Raw genomic sequence first — 18,355 nt, forward strand, 5'->3', positions numbered from 1 at the left:
TGAGGTCTTGAAAGATTTCAGAGAGCAGAAAGGAATCCGCTTCGTCTGCAATACCATCCTCCTTGGGATCCTTGAGTTCGACAGAGATGACATCTTTTGTTTCCAGGACAATGAACCCAAAGGTATATATCCCATTACTTTTAAGAACCAAGGATGCTGCCAACAGTTGGTCCAGAAGGTGAAGGAGCATGATTGCAGAGATGAGATGGATGGCCTGGTGTTTTCCCTACTTTTCGTCCATGAAGAGGTACAAGTAATAACGTATTTTCCCAACCCTTTTGTGGAGAGGCAGGACATCCAAACCTGTTTGAGCCAGCACTGTGATGAGGTGAGATGCCTTGGGCCTGTGAAGAACTCTGTTGGCTTCTGGGGTGGGAAGCGGAGGTTTCTTGTGCAGTTGCGGTAGGATCCCCAGGGTTATGGAGGAACACATCACCCCCCTCTCTACTATCACTATTGGGAAATGTCGGGGGTATTTATTTTATGCCGGAATGCCTATGTACTGTCGGAATTGTGGGAAAATGAGGCATGTCCAGAGCAATTGTGCGGAGTCCAAGGTATCTCGCTGTAATAACTGTGGTCTACTAGGACATTTATTTAAGGATTGCCCGAAAAAGGATTTTTGCAACCTGTGTGGCATGGACGGCCATGTATTTCGGGAGTGCCCACTCAAGACCAAGACCCGAACATATGCGGAGGCTGCTGGAGGAGCTATGCCAAGACAAGGACCAGTTCTTGTTCCAGTTCATACTGAGCTGGAAGTTCCGGAGACCAGTGAAGGACCTGAGTCTCGTCCTTCTGTTTCCACAACAGAGGAGGTGGTGGAGAAGGTCAAGGGCGTGAGGAAGGAGACGGAGAGGACGGAACAGGAGTCGGGTCTCCCCCGTGGAGAGCCTCCTGTGGCGAAGTCCCAGAAAAAGGGCGGAGGGCGGACCACCCAAAGACCGGAGCAGAGGGACTCTCCCGTCAGGGAGAAGACCATTGCGTCGATGGTCCCTGGTGTGTTGGAGCAGGGCGCCCCAATGAGTTGGCGGTGGGGGACTCTGTGTCGAAGACCCTAGACATACCTAGGGACTCGTGCCAGCAGACCATTGTTCTTTGTTCAGCAGGTGGCAATGATGGCGAGTTTTTCATGTCTGACCTGGAGAGTCTTCAGGAAGTGAGAGGCCACACAGCAATAGCGGAGGATGACTGCACGAGCGCCGTGATTGAGCCGTGTGGGAAAAAGTTGAGAGCGGACGATCCTCTGGCAATTAATCCAGACTCGCCTGATGTGTGCCTTGCCAGGGACGATATATGGCAACCCGGTTCCTCCGGGTATCCGATATCCGGTTCGGACCCCCAGAATATTCTCTGCTTCTCCTCAACACTCGAGAACTTGACGGGGTCTGCAGGGGATATAATGGATGACTCCCCTCCCCCGTGACATAAATGCCATCTATTAAGTGTCTCTCACTCAATGTGAGATCTTTAAAGAGCCCTGTCCGCAGGGCTGCTCTCTTTGATTATTTCAAAACATTAGACTTTGATATTTGTTTCCTACAGGAATGCTGTTTGCAACACGGACTACGGTATAGTGAGCAAAAAGTGGCAGAGTGTAATATAAAGATTAAGAATTAACTTTTATTTAGCTATTTAAAATTGTAGTGAATAAATAAAATTAAAATATAAAATATAAGAAAGAAGCGATGGCGAGTCTTACAAACGGTACTCAGCCGCCTGAAGAATTAAGTCTGTGGAACTGGTAACACTCCTAATATAGTTCCTTTTGACACAGGAACATAGCGGACCACAGTTACATAACGCTATAGACCACCACTTCAATTCCAACTAAGTGGTTTTAGTCCAAATCAAAACAGGCTGTCATACAATGAATGTTTCTTTAGGTATACATCAAAGCATATTAAACAGACAGGCATACATTAAAGCACTCCTACACCCATGACATTAACTCAGAGATGGGTGAGGGAAAGAAGATAGACCAATTGTGGTATAGAGTCTGGATGTGACATAAAATACTTGGTGAGCAATTAATACATGGAACAGTCTCAACAGCGGCTGAGTACCGTTTGTAAGACTCGCCATCGCTTCTTTCTTATATTTTATATTTTAATTTTATTTATTCACTACTAGAGATGAGCGTTGTTCGACTCGAACTGTTCGCCAATCTCAAATTCGAGCTGTTTTGGGCGGTGTTCGAGCCGTTCGGCGAACACGAACGATTTGAGAAAAATTCGGCTGTTCGAGGTTATGTTCGATAACTGTTCGTGCACCAAAATCATAACTGGATTTTTTCTCAGTAATGATGAAAATTAATGTTAATACGCAGTTTGAGTGTACAGCGGGGTGGGGGGAGGGGCAGGGGATGGATCTCTGCAGGAATAATGAAGATCTCCATTTTTTTTTCTCTTTCCCGCATTTACAGTGGGGAGGTGCAATCTGTCAGCCTATCAGCAGCGCACACACGGAGCGAAGTGCTTTTTTTCACACAAGCAAGGGCATGTGTCATTGGTAGTGTATGTCACATGTCCTTGCCCTATAAGACCAAGCCATTTTCCCCGTCGCCACCATTTTCTCACTGCTGCAGCTGCGTGTTAGACGGCACCGCTGTTGCTGTGTGCGCTATACCTTGTTAATTTCAAGCCAATTTTCGCACAAATCTACAGATAGCTTGGGAGTAAGGAATAGTTGTGATTGCAGTCCTTTTAAGGACTAGGTTACAGCATTTCCTACGACTTTTATCAGGCAGGTCTGTGCTCTTAAATAGATAGATTGTGGGAGTAAAGACTAATTGTAATTGCAGTCCTTTTCAGGACTAGGTTACATCAGTTCCTATCAGTTTTTGCCAGGCAGGTCTGTGCCAGTGCTGTGCAAGTTTTTTTCACAGCATTTGGCTGAATCTAGCAAAGCTAATCCTTTTTGGCCTATTGCAGAGTGTGTTAGTCAGTGGAGTAGCCTATCTGTGTTGCAAGATATACCACCTGTGTATAGAATACCAATTTTTTTACTGCACCTAGTGAAGTAAAATCTTTTGGGCATATCATCATTCTATTAGTCCATCTATACTGACCTCCATCAGGTTGCAAATTGAATATAATTTTTTTCTGCATCTAGCTCTGAAAAAATATTTGGGCTTCTAGCAGTGTGTGGGACTTGTTCTATTGGTCCATCTATACTGACCTCCATCAGGTTGCAAACTGAATATAATTTTTTTCTGCATCTAGCTCTGAAAAAATATTTGGCCTTCTAGCAGTGTGTGGGACTTGTTTTATTAGTCCATCTATACTGACCTCCATCACGCTGCAAATTCAAAATAATTTTTTGTCTGCATCTAGCTCTGAAAAAATATTTGGCCTTCTAGCAGTGTATGGGACTTTCTCTATTAGTCCATCTATACTGACCTCCATCAGGTTGCAAATTAAAAATAATTTTTTTCTGCATCTAGCTCTGACAAAATATTTGGCCTTCTAGCAGTGTATGGGACTTTCTCTATTAGTCCATCTATACTGACCTCCATCAGGTTGCAAATTAAAAATAATTTTTATCTGCATCTACCTCTGAAAAAATATTTGGCCTTCTAGCAGTGTGTGGGACTTTCTCTATTAGTCCATCTATACTGACCTCCATCAGGTTGCAAATTAAAAATAATTTTTTTCTGCATCTAGCTCTGAAAAAATATTTGGCCTTCTAGCAGTGTGTGGGACTTTCTCTATTAGTCCATCTATACTGACCTCCATCAGGTTGCAAACTGAATATATTTTTTTTCTGCATCTACCTCTGAAAAAATATTTGGGCTTCTAGCTGTGTGTAGGACTTGTTCTATTAGTCCATCTATACTGATCTCCATCAGGTTGCAAACTGAATACAATTTTTTTCTGCATCTACCTCTGAAAAAATATTTGGGCTTCTAGCTGTGTGTGGGACTTGTTCTATTAGTCCATCTATACTGACCTCCATCAGGTTGCAAATTGAATATAATTTTTTTTTGCATCTAACCCAGCCAATAGTTTTGGCCTAATACCACAGTTTGGCCACTGAGCTCTGCTCGGTTCCCATCCATTGTTTTTTTGTGCAAACAACTCCAGAGTTGTGAATTAGTTAACCACCAAAATGAGTGGAAAAAGGCCTGCTGCTGGTGGAAAGGGGAATAGGCCTGTTGGGAAGGGGAAAAAAGGTTGTGTCCGTGGGGTAGGTGTTAAAGCAACAGTAACATCTGCAGAAGAAAGACCATCTTCCAGCCAAACTAAAATGTCTACTTCTTTTAGCGGACAATGTGATAAGATCCCTTTCTTACGGCCACGCCAATCGCTACAAATTCCAGATGAGGCACAAAAACAGCAGGTGCTTCAACGGATATCAAGTGCTCCTTTAAGTGGGCTCTCCTCCACATCAACTTCAACATCACAAATACTCCAGTCCTCAAAGGTGTCACCCCAATCGCACTTGCTTCCTCACAGCTCCCAAATCTCCAGCTGCCCGTCTGAGTATGAGGTAGAACAGATGGTTGAGTCTGCAGAGCTGTTTACTCATACTATAGCCTGGGAATCAGAGGTCGACTCCAGCGCTTCTGTGAATCCAGACGAGGAAATGATCTGTACTGATGCCCAGAATCTTTATGAGTCGGATCCAGGACCAGACGCAGAAGGTTCTGACCATAATGTAGACCCTCATTCCCAAACTGTAACTCCTGTTGGTGGAGACAATGAGGAAGACGATGAGGAGACTCAAATACCTGATTGGAGCGTCAACTTTAGTTTTTTGTCAGGGCAGGAACAGGTTGGCTCTGAGGACGACGGGTGTGATAACACACAGGGTGATGATGATGAGGTTGGAGATCCCACTTACTGTCAACCCACAGTCAGCCAAGAGATGAGGTCAGCAGAGGAGGTGGAGGAAGATGCTAGTGACGACGAGGTCAGGTTGCGCCTTCCTGGACAGAGACATAGTACTGGAAGCAAGTCAACAACTGCATCCTCAAACACAACTCTGCCTCTCACCACAAGTCGTGGTGGCTCTTCAGGTCGCATGGGTGCTAAGCCTTGCATAGCCTGGGCATTTTTTCAGATCAATAAAGATGACCCAACTCGTGTTATCTGTAACATTTGTCAGCAAAAGCTAAGTAGAGGCCAAAAAATACATAGTTTGAGTACTTCATGCATGAACCGGCACATGGACATGAAGCATAAGTTGCAGTGGGAAGCTCAGTGTGCTACAATGCGGCCTAGCCGGCCGGGCCAACCACCGTCTGCCATATCTTGTGCATCTGCGGCCTCTTCATCCTCTGTGACTGGGGGGACAGCAGTCACACCTGTTTTGGGGCGCAGACCTGCCACCTCTTTACCCGCAACAGCCAGCGTGATTGGCAGGTCATCATTTTCTTTGGAGGTGGTAACACCAGCTGGTGTTGAGCGCTGTCCGACATCGATAGCACCACCTTTGGATCAAGGCAACCTAACATGTCCGCCTGCATCTTCCTCACAGACCGGCAGTTTGCCGGGGACACCCTTATCAACCCCGTCTAAGCACAATAGCCAGCCCTCGGTCCCTCAGATGTGGACAAGTAAAAGACCATTTCCTCCTAGCCATGAGAAAGCTAAGAGGTTGAATTTCACCATCTGCAAGCTCTTGGCTACAGAAATGCTGCCTTTCCGCCTGGTGGACACAGAGGATTTTCGAGACCTTATGTCCGTCGCAGTGCCCCAGTACCAGATGCCCAGTCGGCACTACTTCTCAAAGAAAGGTGTGCCTGCGCTCCACCAGCATGTCGCACACAACATCACCGCTTCTTTGAGAAACTCTGTGTGTGACAGGGTGCATTTCACCACAGACACTTGGACGAGTAGGCATGGACAGGGGCGTTACATGTCGCTGACTGGGCACTGGGTAACTATGGTGACAGCAGGACAAGGGGCTGCTGTCCAAGTCTTGCCGTCCCCACGAGTTGTGCGTCAATCCTCTTTATGTCAAAGTTCCTCCACTGCTTCTGCCTCCTCAACCTCCTCTCGGTCTTCCACCTGCACCCAAAGCCTGTCTGGTCATGCCACAAGCTTTCTAACTGCGCAGAAGGGATCCTGCACACCTCCTTACTATGCTGGCAGTAGGGCTCAACGTCATCAGGCGGTTTTTACATTGAAATGTCTGGGAAATGTGAGTCACACAGCTGAGGAGTTGTGGTCAGCTCTGGAGAACCAATTTCATGAATGGTTGTCTCCACTGGACCTGAAACCAGGGAAGGCCGTGTGCGACAATGCTGCAAACCTGGGTGCGGCCCTTCGCCGGGGCAATGTCACACACGTGCCTTGTATGGCTCACGTGTTGAACCTGGTTGTCCAGCAATTTTTAGCCCACTATCCCAGACTAGATGGCCTTCTGCAGAGGGCACGGTCGCTGTGTGCTCACTTCCGCCGTTCGCATCCCGCAGCTCAGCGACTTACATCTCTACAGAAGTCGTTGGGCCTGCCACTTCACCGGCTAAAATGCGATGTGCCTACCCGGTGGAATTCAACTCTGCACATGTTGCAGCGACTGTGGCAGCACCGACAAGCCCTGGTGCAATACGTTCTGACGTATAGCCTGGGTCAACGAGATTCAGAGGTGGGGCAAATCACGCTGGAGGAGTGGTCTCAGATCAGGGACCTATGCACCCTTCTGCACAGTTTTGAAATGGCGACGAAGATGTTTAGTGCTGACGATGCCATTATCAGCATGACTATTCCGGTGATTTACATGCTGGAGCACATGTTAAACAGAATTCGGAGTCAGGTGGTGGCACAAGAGGAGGTGGAGGAAGTAGAGGAGGAGGAGTTGTATGCGGAAGGGCTAACATCTGCAAGGTCCAGACGGTCGGCAGCACCAAGGCGGAAGGCATGTGAGGGTGGGGGAGATGGTTTTACCAGGGCGCATGGTAGCAGCCAAACTAGTGAGGAAGGTGCAGGAGCCCAGGAAGAAGTGGAGGACGAACTGATGGAAGACTCATCAGATGAGGGAGACCTTGATCACATTTCTGTTGTGCGAGGTTGGGGGGAGAGGACAGAGGAAGGAAGCATGATTGTTACCTCGCCACCAACACAACAGGGACTTGGTGCTCCTGGATGCGCAACACACATGAGTGCCTTCTTGGTGCACTACCTGCAACATGACCCTCGAATTGTGAGAATTAGAAATAATCCTGACTACTGGGTTGCCACACTGTTAGATCCCCGGTACAAAAGTAAATTTGCAGAAATTATTCCTGCCATAGAAAGGGATGCACGCATGCAGGAGTATCAGCAGAGACTGTTGCAGAATCTTACATGTGCTTTTCCACAAAATACCAGTGGTGCACGTAGTGAATCTCACAGTTCCAACTTGCCAACCGTGGGACCGTCAAGTGTTCAGCACTCAAACCGTAACAGAACCACAGTATCTGCTGGTAACATCAATTTTGCGGAATCATTTCACCACTTTTTTAGCCCATCCTTTGCAAGGCCACAGGAGACAAGAAGTCTGACACATAGTCAACGCCTAGAGACGATGGTACAGGAGTATCTCCAAGTAAACATTGAAGCCATGACTGTGTCACTGGACCCTTGCTCTTTTTGGGCTTCCAATCTGGATAAATGGCCGGAGCTAGCCACTTGCGCCTTGGAGATCTTGTCATGCCCCGCAGCCAGCGTTGTGTCTGAACTTGTGTTCAGCGCTGCTGGTGGTGTGCTGACAGATAAGCGCACTCGGCTCTCCACTGATAATGTAGACAGACTCACGTTCATAAAGATGAACAAATCATGGATCCGAAACGACTTTTCTACCCCTGTGTCATCCTGGGGAGAGTAAAAGCTTGATGATTGGTTAAAATCACCCTACCAACCGTTTTAAGCTTTCAAATTACTAATCATGTTTATCTGTATCTTGGCTGGAAAATAATTTGGGCTTTGTAGCAGTGTGCAGCACTGATTCTATTAGGCCATCTATAATAAGCTCCACCAGATTTAAAATTACTAATCATGTTTATCTGTATCTTGGCTGGAAAATAATTTGGGCTTTGTAGCAGTGTGCAGCACTGATCCTATTAGGCCATCTATACTAAGCTCCGCCAGATTTAAAATTAATAATAATTTTTAGCTGCATCTAGCCCGGAAAATAATTTTGGGGCTCCGAGATGCGCAAGACACATAAGTGCCTTCTTGCTGCACTACCTGCAACATGACCCTCATATTGTCAGAATTCGAAGTAATCATGACTACTGGGTTGCCACACTCTTAGATCCCCCAAACTTTTCGATCAACCTTTTCATTTTAATAAAGACCAAAAAAATGGTCATTTTTGAAATTATAAGCATTAGCAGGTTATTAGAAACTGAAATCAAACAGTTTTCAACTCAAAACTTTATTCTAGGTGATGTTACATTTTCACATAGGACCCCTTGTTCGAAAGGAGCTTCTGAACTCTCTCGTCCATTGAATTTGTCAGGTTTTGGATGGTTTCTGCTTCAATTGTTTTGCATGAGGACAGAATACCCTCCCAGAGCTGTTGCTTAGATGTGAACTGCTTCCCGCCATCATAGACACTCCTTTTGATGATGCTCCAGAGGTTCTGAATGGGGTAGAGGTCAGGGGAGGATGGGGGTCACACCATAAGTTTGTCCCCATTTATGCCCATATCAGCCAGAGATGCAGATGTGTTATGTGCAGCATGAGATGGTGCATTATCATGCAAAAAAATGATCTTGCTGTGAAATACACGGTTCTTCTTCTTGAACCATGGCAGGAAGTGTTGTTTGAGAAAATCCACATACATTATGGAGTTCATCTTTAGCGCCTTCAGGGATCCTAAAGGGGCTGACAATTTCTCTCCCCATGATTCCAGCCCAAAACATTACTCCACCTCCTCCTTGTTGGCGCTGTAGCCGTGTTTGCGTGGGGTGTACATCAACCAGCCATCCTCCACTCCATCCATCTGGACCATCGAGCGCTGCACGGCACTCATCCGTGAACAAAACAGTTTTGAAATCAGTCTTCATGTAATGTTTGGCCCACTGGAGCCGTTTCTGCTTGTGTGAAGTGGATAGAGGAGGTCGACAGGATGGCGTATGCAGAGCTGCAAACCTCTGAAGGACCCTGCATCTTGTTGTTCGGGGGACGTTGGAGGCACCAGCAGCTTCAAAAACTTGTCTGCTGCTATGACAAGGCTTTTTTGCCGCTGCTCTTTTAACCTGACGTAATTGCCTGTAGGAAAGAGTCCTCAATTTGCCCTTATCAGCACGCACACGTGTGTACTGTGAATCAGCTACATACTTCTTGATTGCCAAGACATCCTGATCATCGCACAATGTTGATTGTAGTCATGCCTTGACCTAAACACTCCACAATTTGTTGCTTCTCAGCAGCCGACACATCCTTTTTCTTTCCCATTTTAGCAGAAAATGTAGGCTGCTTAATAATGTGAGACAGCCTTCTTAAGTAGTCTTGCCTTTCATTGGACACACCTGCCAAACTAATTAGCACAGGTGTCTGCAATAGCTTACAGTGATATAAAGAGCCCTGACACACATCACCATCAATGAGTTTAACTGACAAACAAACAAATTCTTCCCTTATCACTCCTAAACACTTTTTGCATAATAATTTGGAACACAGTGTACATGTGCTTTTCCACAAAACACCAGTGGTTCACGTAGTGAATCTTACAGTTCTAACTTGCCAACTGTGGTCTGTATGGAGTTGTTCAATAAAGGGCCCAAAATTAAGATAACATAGATGGGAGAGGTCTCTATGAATAGGAATTCCTAAGTATTTGATACCCTGTGAGGGCCAGGCAAAGGGAAAGTTGGACTGGATGGAATCCTATATGGATTTAGGGAGGGAGACATCGAGGGCCTCAGACTTCGCTGCATTGATTTTAAAATTTGACCATGTAACAAAGTGATCTATTTCAGCCATAACAGCATGGATGGATATATGTGATTGAGTGATATATACTAGGACATCATCAGCAAATAGAGAACACTTGTACTCGGTGCCTCCCACCTCAATCCACCTAATATTGGGGTTATGGCGAATTGATGAGAGCAGGTGCTCCGTCACTAGGATGTATAAGAGAGGGGACAGAGGACATCCCTGCCTTGTCCCATTGGTGATTGTGAAAGGTGATGAAAATGTTCTGATGCACCCCCTGGGCCTTGGGACACCCGGAGCCGGACCCTTTTTGGTGGATGCTGGTGGTTGTAGTCTTCGTGGCGGCGACCCGGTACCGTGGCTCAGGGTGGTCAAACCAGTGGCGGAACTATTTATGTGGTTTTGATGTTTAAATGTCCGATTACGCCACCCGTGGATTGCGGTCAGAGTGAACCGCCGCTGCAGGGCAGACCGCTGAGGCTGGTGTTGTGGGTGCAGCAGAGCGTAGCATAACTCCCCACGGGAGGAGTATAGCCTCAGGGCAGTATATGCGGAGGATGGGGGTGATGGTGCAGGGCAGCAGCAGTAAAGACACGGAGTCAGTGATGCAGTCCAGGGCCTTTACTCACAGTTCTTATTATCCAGACCACGTCTGCAGGTAACGGCTGCCCACGTCGTACTGTGCTCACCAGGTGAGGGGCTCAGACAACTCCCAGATAACTTTGGAGCGCTTCACAGGACCCCCTTTGTGTGTCCTTTGTCTGGCCTTTCTTACCAACCCTTCTGTCCGGCTGCCTCGGGCCTCCTCTTGGTAAACTTGGCGCCAGTTTCCCTGACCCTATGTGGTGCCTTCCTAGCGGGTGTAGCGAGGGGCTGCGCCACATAAAATGTCACAGCCTCCTGTTTCTAGCTGAGGGTCGTTTCCTGCCTCCACTAGTTTCGGGGACCGGTCTGCCCCTTTGGCCTGATCCCTCCACGCAGGTGGATTCGGGCGTGCGGTAGCGACTCGCCCGTCCGCACCCCTGGGATCCCTTCATTCCTCGTTCCTGGAGCCTTCTCCGCTCCTCTTCCTTCCTTCTCCCTCTTCCAGGCCTGGGCCTCTGTTACTAGGCCCGCCTCCGGAGCAGAGCTCATGCAGAGCCCCTGCTCCCTGCCACTTCTGCTCAGACTTCTCTGCACTGAACTAAGATGGTGCCCACCTTTTATACTCCCTTCTCAATGCACCCAGGAACTGCTTCCTCCCTGCTCCTGCACTACAGGGTTCCCCTTCCTCAGTGTTCCCTCCCCCCACTCCAGCCAGGGACAGGGACTGTCATGCCCATCTCAGAGGCATATTGGTCGCCCTGCCCCACGGCAATGTGGTGTAATGCATGCAGGTGTCGGGTCCTGATCCACACTCCATCCTTACCTGAGAGTGAGATATCACACCTCTGGGTGAGGTGCAATACCTCTGTAGCAACCGAGCCCTCAGGGTGCTACAGTTCCATTCATCTTCAGCCTAGGTGACGTATTGTGATACAGGGCCGTGATTTTGGATATAAAAGGGTCCCCTAGACCCCTACCCCAAGCTTTATAAGAGAATCATATATGGCGTGCCAGAAGACTCTATGGAATGCTTTCTCAGCATCCAACGAGAGTATCTAATTAGAAATTTTTAACTGCATCTAGCCCAGGAAATACTTTGTGCCTAGTAGCAGTATCTGCTAGTCAGCGGATTATCCCGGCTGTTAAGCAAGCTACACCACCTGTAGTTTGGACACTTAATTTTTTCAAAGGAAATGCTTCGGGACCACGGGATACTCAGTGAAGAGCATCAGGAGGCACCCCAAGGCATAGGGGCTGGGACTGGCAGTAGGATGCCTTGCGGTGGACAGCCAAGCTCGATCCTTATAAAAGCTTTTTAACTGCAGCAGCTTTAGTGGACGCTACTGGAGCTGGAATTACGTGGCTGCTGCAGTTAAAAAGCAGGGGGGCTCGCTCAACCCACCAGCGGACAGGCACCAGTATTGGGAGAGGGGGGCTGGCCGTCAGGGTTCACCGCGGCTCTGGCACAAACCCAGCGACACGGAGGTGGCACGGGCAGGAGCGGACTGAACGTGTCGGCTTCTCACTTTTTGGATTTTAGAAGGGCATGACATGCCTATATCTGTTTCTCCCCCTCCTTTTACTCCTCCACCTCTTTTCTTTTCGCATGACTATATGTACTTGTCACTTTTCCATGTGTTAGTTATGTCTTTTGAGCAGTTTGTCAGCTTTTGGATACCTTTGAAGGTGTTTTCTATGTGTTTCTATGTGTTTTTGTTTGCCTGCCATTGGTTTTAACGGTGTTCGAAGGTGTTCGACGAACTGAACCGAACTCGAACACTACGGGGGTGGCTCAACACTATTCACTACAATTTTAAATAGCTAAATAAAAGTTAATTCTTAATCATTATATTACACTTTGCCACTTTTTGCTTGTCGTTCCATTGAATACCTGTGGTTTATATCCCTCTGCTGATATTATGGTATAGTGAGCTAAAGTAAGACTGGAAACTAGGGCCCTCCATTTGGTCCGGCTCTAATGAGAATAAATCAGCTGGTGTGGGTCTGCTCTGCCGAGGTAATGCCTTTATAATCTCCTCTGTCACTGAGATTGTGCCCGGAAGAGCTATATTAGTACATTTATATTTTAATAATTTTAACTTTCGTGTTAGAAATGTGTATGCCCCACCAGATAAACAAGAACGGATACAGTTGTTTGAGATTTTACTGTTGTTCTGTGTAGGGTCATCTCCTCTTTTGGTAGCTGGGGATTTTAATTGCCTCAGTGGAAACGAGCGCCGAGGAGGAGGTGACCCGATCCGTAAATTAGATAAATCGTGTTTGTTATTAAGTAATTTGCACACAGATTTTAAGTTGCGCGATGCCTGGAGGTCGCTATCGCCGACAGACCCGGGATTTACGTGGTCCGGTCGGGGAGTGGCCTCCAGGATCGATTTTATCTTTTTATCTGAAGTTTTTAGCCCTGTGTATTTTGTTTTAATTCCTAATGTATTTTCTGACCATAAAATTTTAAAATTAGAGATAGAATACCAGGGGGAACTAAAGGTGAATAGAGGGTTGTGGCGCCTGGGGGTACACCTATTGGAAGACCCCCTTGTAAGGTCAGATTTTATCAAAAAATAAGAAGAGTGGATGCAGTTCAAACCCCCATATTTTAAAATGCTGTTCTGGTGGGAAGGGATTAAAGGCAAGATCCAACAATTTTTAATCAGGGCTGGGAAGAGGAAGGCGAGGCAGAAGAAGCAGGGCTATGCAAATTTGAATACTAGACTGCAGACTCTCCTTAAATTCAAAGAGATAGGCTTAGAGGTGCATGATGCTATTGTAAGCCTTAAAAATGAGATACAGTCATACCTTGAACAAAAAGAGAAGGAAATAATTTTTAATTCTAAGGTGCAATTTTTAGAAGAAGGGGAAAAGTGTACACGATTCTTTTTCAAAAAAGTGGTTGAGAGGAAAGAAACGATTACCTGCCTAGATGGAGATCGCACAATACAAGGTATGAAGAGGGTAGCTTTTCATTTTTATAGAAACCTTTTTAGCAAAAAAAGTGTTAATAATGTGTTTTTACAAGATGCTCTTAATGTCCTGGATTTTAAGCTAAATTCTGCAGATCAGGGGTTTTTAACAAAAGATATTACTTTAGAAGAACTTTTTAGTGTTTTTAAAAGTTTTTCAAGAGGGAAAGCCCCAGGAGCTGATGGGGGATATTTTAAAAGAGGATCTTTTAGTACTTTTTAAAGAGTTTTTTTGTGTGATAAGTTGCCCAAGTCATGGAGGAGGGGGGTAGTGTCCTTAATATACAAAAAGAAGGGTGCTCGGGATGACCTCAAAAACTGGAGACCTATCACCCTCCTTAACATGGATTACAAGGTTTTAGCTAAGATTATTGCATGTCGTTTTAAAACTGTTATTAATGTGTTAATACAACCCAAGCAAGTATGTGGTGTACCAGGGAGGAGTATTACAGAGACCCTAAATACTATCAGAGACGTAATATGGTACAGTAAAGACAGGGATCAAGGGCTGGCCTTGTTAGCGCTAGACTTCAAGAAAGCGTTTGACAGGGTTTCTCATGAATATCTTTTTAAAATTTTAAAGCAAATGGCAATCCCAGACTGTTTTTTATCTCGCATTAAGAGTTTATATAACCATATGTTTTCACAAATCGCTGTCAACATTTTTTTAACTGATTTTATCCCACTGGAATCCGGAGTGAAGCAGGGATGTCCATTATCCCCAATTATGTTTATTTGCGCTATGGAACCACTTTTATGCATGATCCGGAAAGACAAGGTAGTCCGGGGGGTTCCTGTCCCAGGGGGGGGAGGGGCTCAGGTTAAAGTGCTTGGATATATGGATGACGTGACGGCTATTTGTACTGATCCTGCTTCACTCCGGAGAGTAGTATTGTGCACAAATTTTTTTAGTCAAGCTTCTGGTTTTAAAATGAATTTTAATAAAACTGAGTGTTTGATTATGGGTGTGTGGGATAGAAATGACTTAACGACTGTTAATGTGAAATATGACAATGTGAAAATTTTAGGGGTTGTATTTGATGCAAATAATGATGGGCTTGTGAGTTGGGGAGAGGTTCAAGATAAAATGGCAAAGAAACTTTCCTTTTGGAACCTGAGGAATCTTTCGATCGAAGGGAAAGTCCTTGTTATTAAATCTGTTTTATTACCTATGATTTTATATATTGCTATGGTGTATCCTCTGACTTAATGCTAAAAAAACTAACTCGTTGTATTTTTATGTTTATATGGGGCTCTAAAATGGAAAAGCTTAAACGATCAGAAATGTATAAGAGAAAGCAGAATGGAGGAAAAGATGTTCCCGATCTTCGCCTGTTTTTATATGTAATTTTTTTCTGTTTTTGTTTCAAAGCTTTTAAGTCTGATAGTACTTTTGGCCTGTTTTTAAAATACACATGTGGTTTTATCTTTAAGAGATAGTTGAGGCCATCCTTATCAGCGCCTGTTTTATTGTGTCCACCATAGCACCTTATTATTTTAGAAAAAGTTATAAAGACTCATAAATTAAAAGACCTTGGAGCTGACATCCTTTTGGACCGGAAGAAACTATTTGTCCACTTGAGGAGAGAAGAAGAAACATCCCCAGCTTGTAACTACTCATGGAACAGATCCAAACGTGTGTGGAGGAACGTCTTCGGGAAGTTCCTCGCCAACGTCCATAAAAACCTTGCCTGGATGTCCGTCCACCAGTGCCTCCCAACCAGAGAATTTCAACACCGGAGAGGCCTGGTGGTACAGGCAAAATGCCCAAGAGACTCTTGCCATTGCGATGAGACCGTTATGCACCTTTTTTGGAACTGCACCTTTGCACAAGAACTCTGGGAGAAATTGGGGATTCTTTTAAAGTGGGTTTGCGGCTTAAAGGACTTTTATTATGAATATGTTTTATACGGGCTTTTTAGTTGCCTTACTGCATACCAATCGGAAATCTGCTGGTGTATAATAAACTGTGATAAGAATGCAATTTGGAAAGCAAGGAATATTTTATTGTTTAATCATGATTTTATTTCTGTGTTTGATTGTATTAAACTGGCTTTTAGTGAAATGTATGTTTATTATTTAAAAAATTTAAAAGATATGGGCAAGAAGGAAGCGAACCGCAGATGGTGCTTTTATATGTGGAATTCCATTTTATAGTGATTATTTTTATTCTCTGTAATGTATAATTGTCAAATGTTTTTATGTTTTTTTTTGTACTTGAAAGGTTTCGTATTGATTATCTTGTAATCTGACTTATGTACAATAAAAATTATGTTGAAACCTTATCTGTTCTTATCAGTTTAATATCTGATACGTCCCCTATCTGGGGACCATATATGAAATGGATTTTTAGAACAGGGAGATGGAAAAAGAGCTTGCTCTGTACACTCCACGCATTGACCTGGTACTGCAGTATTTCCAGGACCGGTGCACTCCTTCTTTAATACAGTTTCTAAAATCAGAAAGAATTGAATTCAATGTATTTTGTTGATTTTGCTTGTTTGTCGGATTTTTGGGTGGACTGTTTTGGCTTTGCTTTTCTTCCCCTTATTGGATTTTTCATGTTAAAAGTTGCAGAAGCCAGATGACAAACTCGTTTTGGTTCAACTCTGCATTGAATTGTAGAGCATTGCATTGCATTCCATTGTACTTTAATGCAATGCTATCTATCTAGCTATCCCCCCTTTCCTTCCTTTTGGATAAACAGCCATATTAGGCAAGCATTTTGGAGTTTGCACCTAACTACCTACAGGTGGTGAGATAAGTGGCACAATATAATTGTCCTTTTAGTATATTGTTGCACACACCATCTATTTAGTAAATGCCCTTGTTATCAACTGCAGCCGTTTAAACTCACCTGATCCAACAGGTATGCGCGCTGGTTACCCTGCACTTAAAATTTCTTTTTTGGCTTGCTACAATGACTTTTCTGAAATGACTTCTTTAATTTCACGCCTGCAGACTATAAAAAATAACCAACAAAAAGTTTGGTCTGTGGCGTTCTTTTAAAGTGCTGCTTATGGCTGTCTTTGAGAGCTTCTTAGTGCTGTTCAGCCAGCCAGGTATCCTGCCTGCAGTAGATGGAATGTGGCAATGGAACACTGCATGTGTCATAATAGGCTCTGACCGTTATATACCTGCGCACGGCAGCAGCCATTTTCAGTCTGCTGCTGGACAACCAGCAGCAGCAGGTAAGGTAAGTAATCAGCAACACTCCTGCTAATGGTAGACAGGCTGCTCGTTTTTTTTTCCCTTAATTGGTTCTCCTCCCTTCCTCCGGTGTTGAGGCGGGTGGGAACAGCAAGGGGTGAGGGTGGTGTGCTAAAATAGGTGGAGTTATGCAGATCTAAAATGCGTGGATTGCAGCAGCAAGCCGAAAAGTGGAGGCATGTAAGGGATCTAGAGGTTGACAACATGTCTTCTTAACGGGAGTCCTGGTGCCCATCTCCACAAGTGGACTTTTCAGGATCCGAGGGTGGCACACTAGGCCGAAACGAATTCAGGTTATCGCTTCTCGGCCTTTTGGCATGATCTGTAGTGGATCCTGTCATTGGGCTAAAGGTGACCTGTGTGGAGGTGGCTGCTCTTGGCCTTTTGGGTTTACCCAATTGCTGCTATTGGGAGTGGTGAACCAAGGCTGGGAATACCCTTTTATCGCTGGTGGACGGTCTTTTCTTTGTGTAGTGGTGGACGGTCGGAGAGGAGGTCGGAATCCAGAGACGTTTGGCGATCCTAGGAGGTGGTTTTCTTCATTTTTTTCCTTGTGTTATCTGTGGATAGAAGGAAAGAAGAGAATATGGAGTCCAGGAGGAATACTGGAGGTAGGAGGACTGATCAAGGGGAAAATCCCAATGACTATTTTCATGAGAAATACCCATTTAAGGACACAATTAGGTTTGTGGTGTCTCCTGGTTATAGGCAAGAGAAGGATGTGACTTTTGCTTATTTCTGAGATTTGCAGCTTTTTGAAAATTGAAAAAGACGAATATTATTGTTTTCAAAGTTTCTTTTTAAGGGGCTTCCATGACGTTACTTTAATGAGAAGTTCCCAGTGTGAACGGGTATTTTCTCTTTATGAAATTAATAAGGAGAATGCGCTGTTCGAGGGGGTTAAAGTAATTCCCTCGTTTCAATTTTCATTGAGACTCTTGACAATCCAAATGTTCAGCCCTTTCATCTCTGATCAGGAGGTCCTGTGTTTTCTTAGTGCTTACTGTGAGAAGGTGATTGAGAAGGGGAGAGGAAAAACGCAATTTGGGGTATGGAATGGGAAAAGAACTTATTTGGTGCCTTTCAAAAAAGACCGTGAGGAAGAGGGTGGTGTACTGAGGCCCCCGCCGGTCGTTTTTATAAACCGTAGCCGTGGGTATTTATTTTTTTCGGGGATGCCTGAATATTGTAGAACATGTCGAATATATGGCCACAATGACAGTGGTTGCAAAAAGTGTTCAGAATGTCCAGGAGCTTGACATCAGGAGGAAGACTGCCCTGCAAAGAAGAATCAGAAGGGTGATGAAGAGATGGATACGGTGCCTGGAAGTCAGCAACAAGGAAAAGCTGATGAGGACATGGAAGGAACAAGGAATGAGGAGGAGGATCTGGGGATGGATAATGAAAGGAAGGAGAAAGAAAAGGTGGAAAAAGGAGAAGAAAAAGGCAGAGCGGTACAAGAAAATGGAAGAGGAATATATAAAGAAGAATGAGGAGAAGAGTCGGGTGGAGACTGAAAAGGAAGTGAGGAAGAGAGAAGAACAGAAAAGAGAAGAAAAGAAGAAAGAATATCAGAAGAAAGAAGATAGAAGAGCAGAAGAGAAATGGACAAAAAAATGAAGAAGAGGGGAAGGGACTTCCTGTTTTATTCGAAATGGGTAAAATGATACAGGAGATCCCTTTGCCTTCTGGGTCTCAGTCCGGTGGTCA

General features: G+C 45.0%; 1 non-coding gene across 1 annotated transcript; it reads left to right on the plus strand.

Moving 5' to 3' along the window:
* Positions 1 to 15,688: 15,688 nt before the first annotated feature.
* Positions 15,689 to 15,873, plus strand: LOC141150789 (U2 spliceosomal RNA). The gene has a single exon (XR_012246905.1). It is a non-coding gene; the product is annotated as a U2 spliceosomal RNA (small nuclear RNA).
* The last annotated feature ends 2,482 nt before the right edge of the window (positions 15,874 to 18,355 follow it).

The sequence above is a fragment of the Phyllobates terribilis genome, unplaced genomic scaffold (genome assembly GCF_046119375.1).
Source record: "Phyllobates terribilis strain yellow unplaced genomic scaffold, ASM4611937v1 Scaffold_5__5_contigs__length_657084704, whole genome shotgun sequence".
Lineage (NCBI taxonomy): Eukaryota > Metazoa > Chordata > Amphibia > Anura > Dendrobatidae > Phyllobates > Phyllobates terribilis.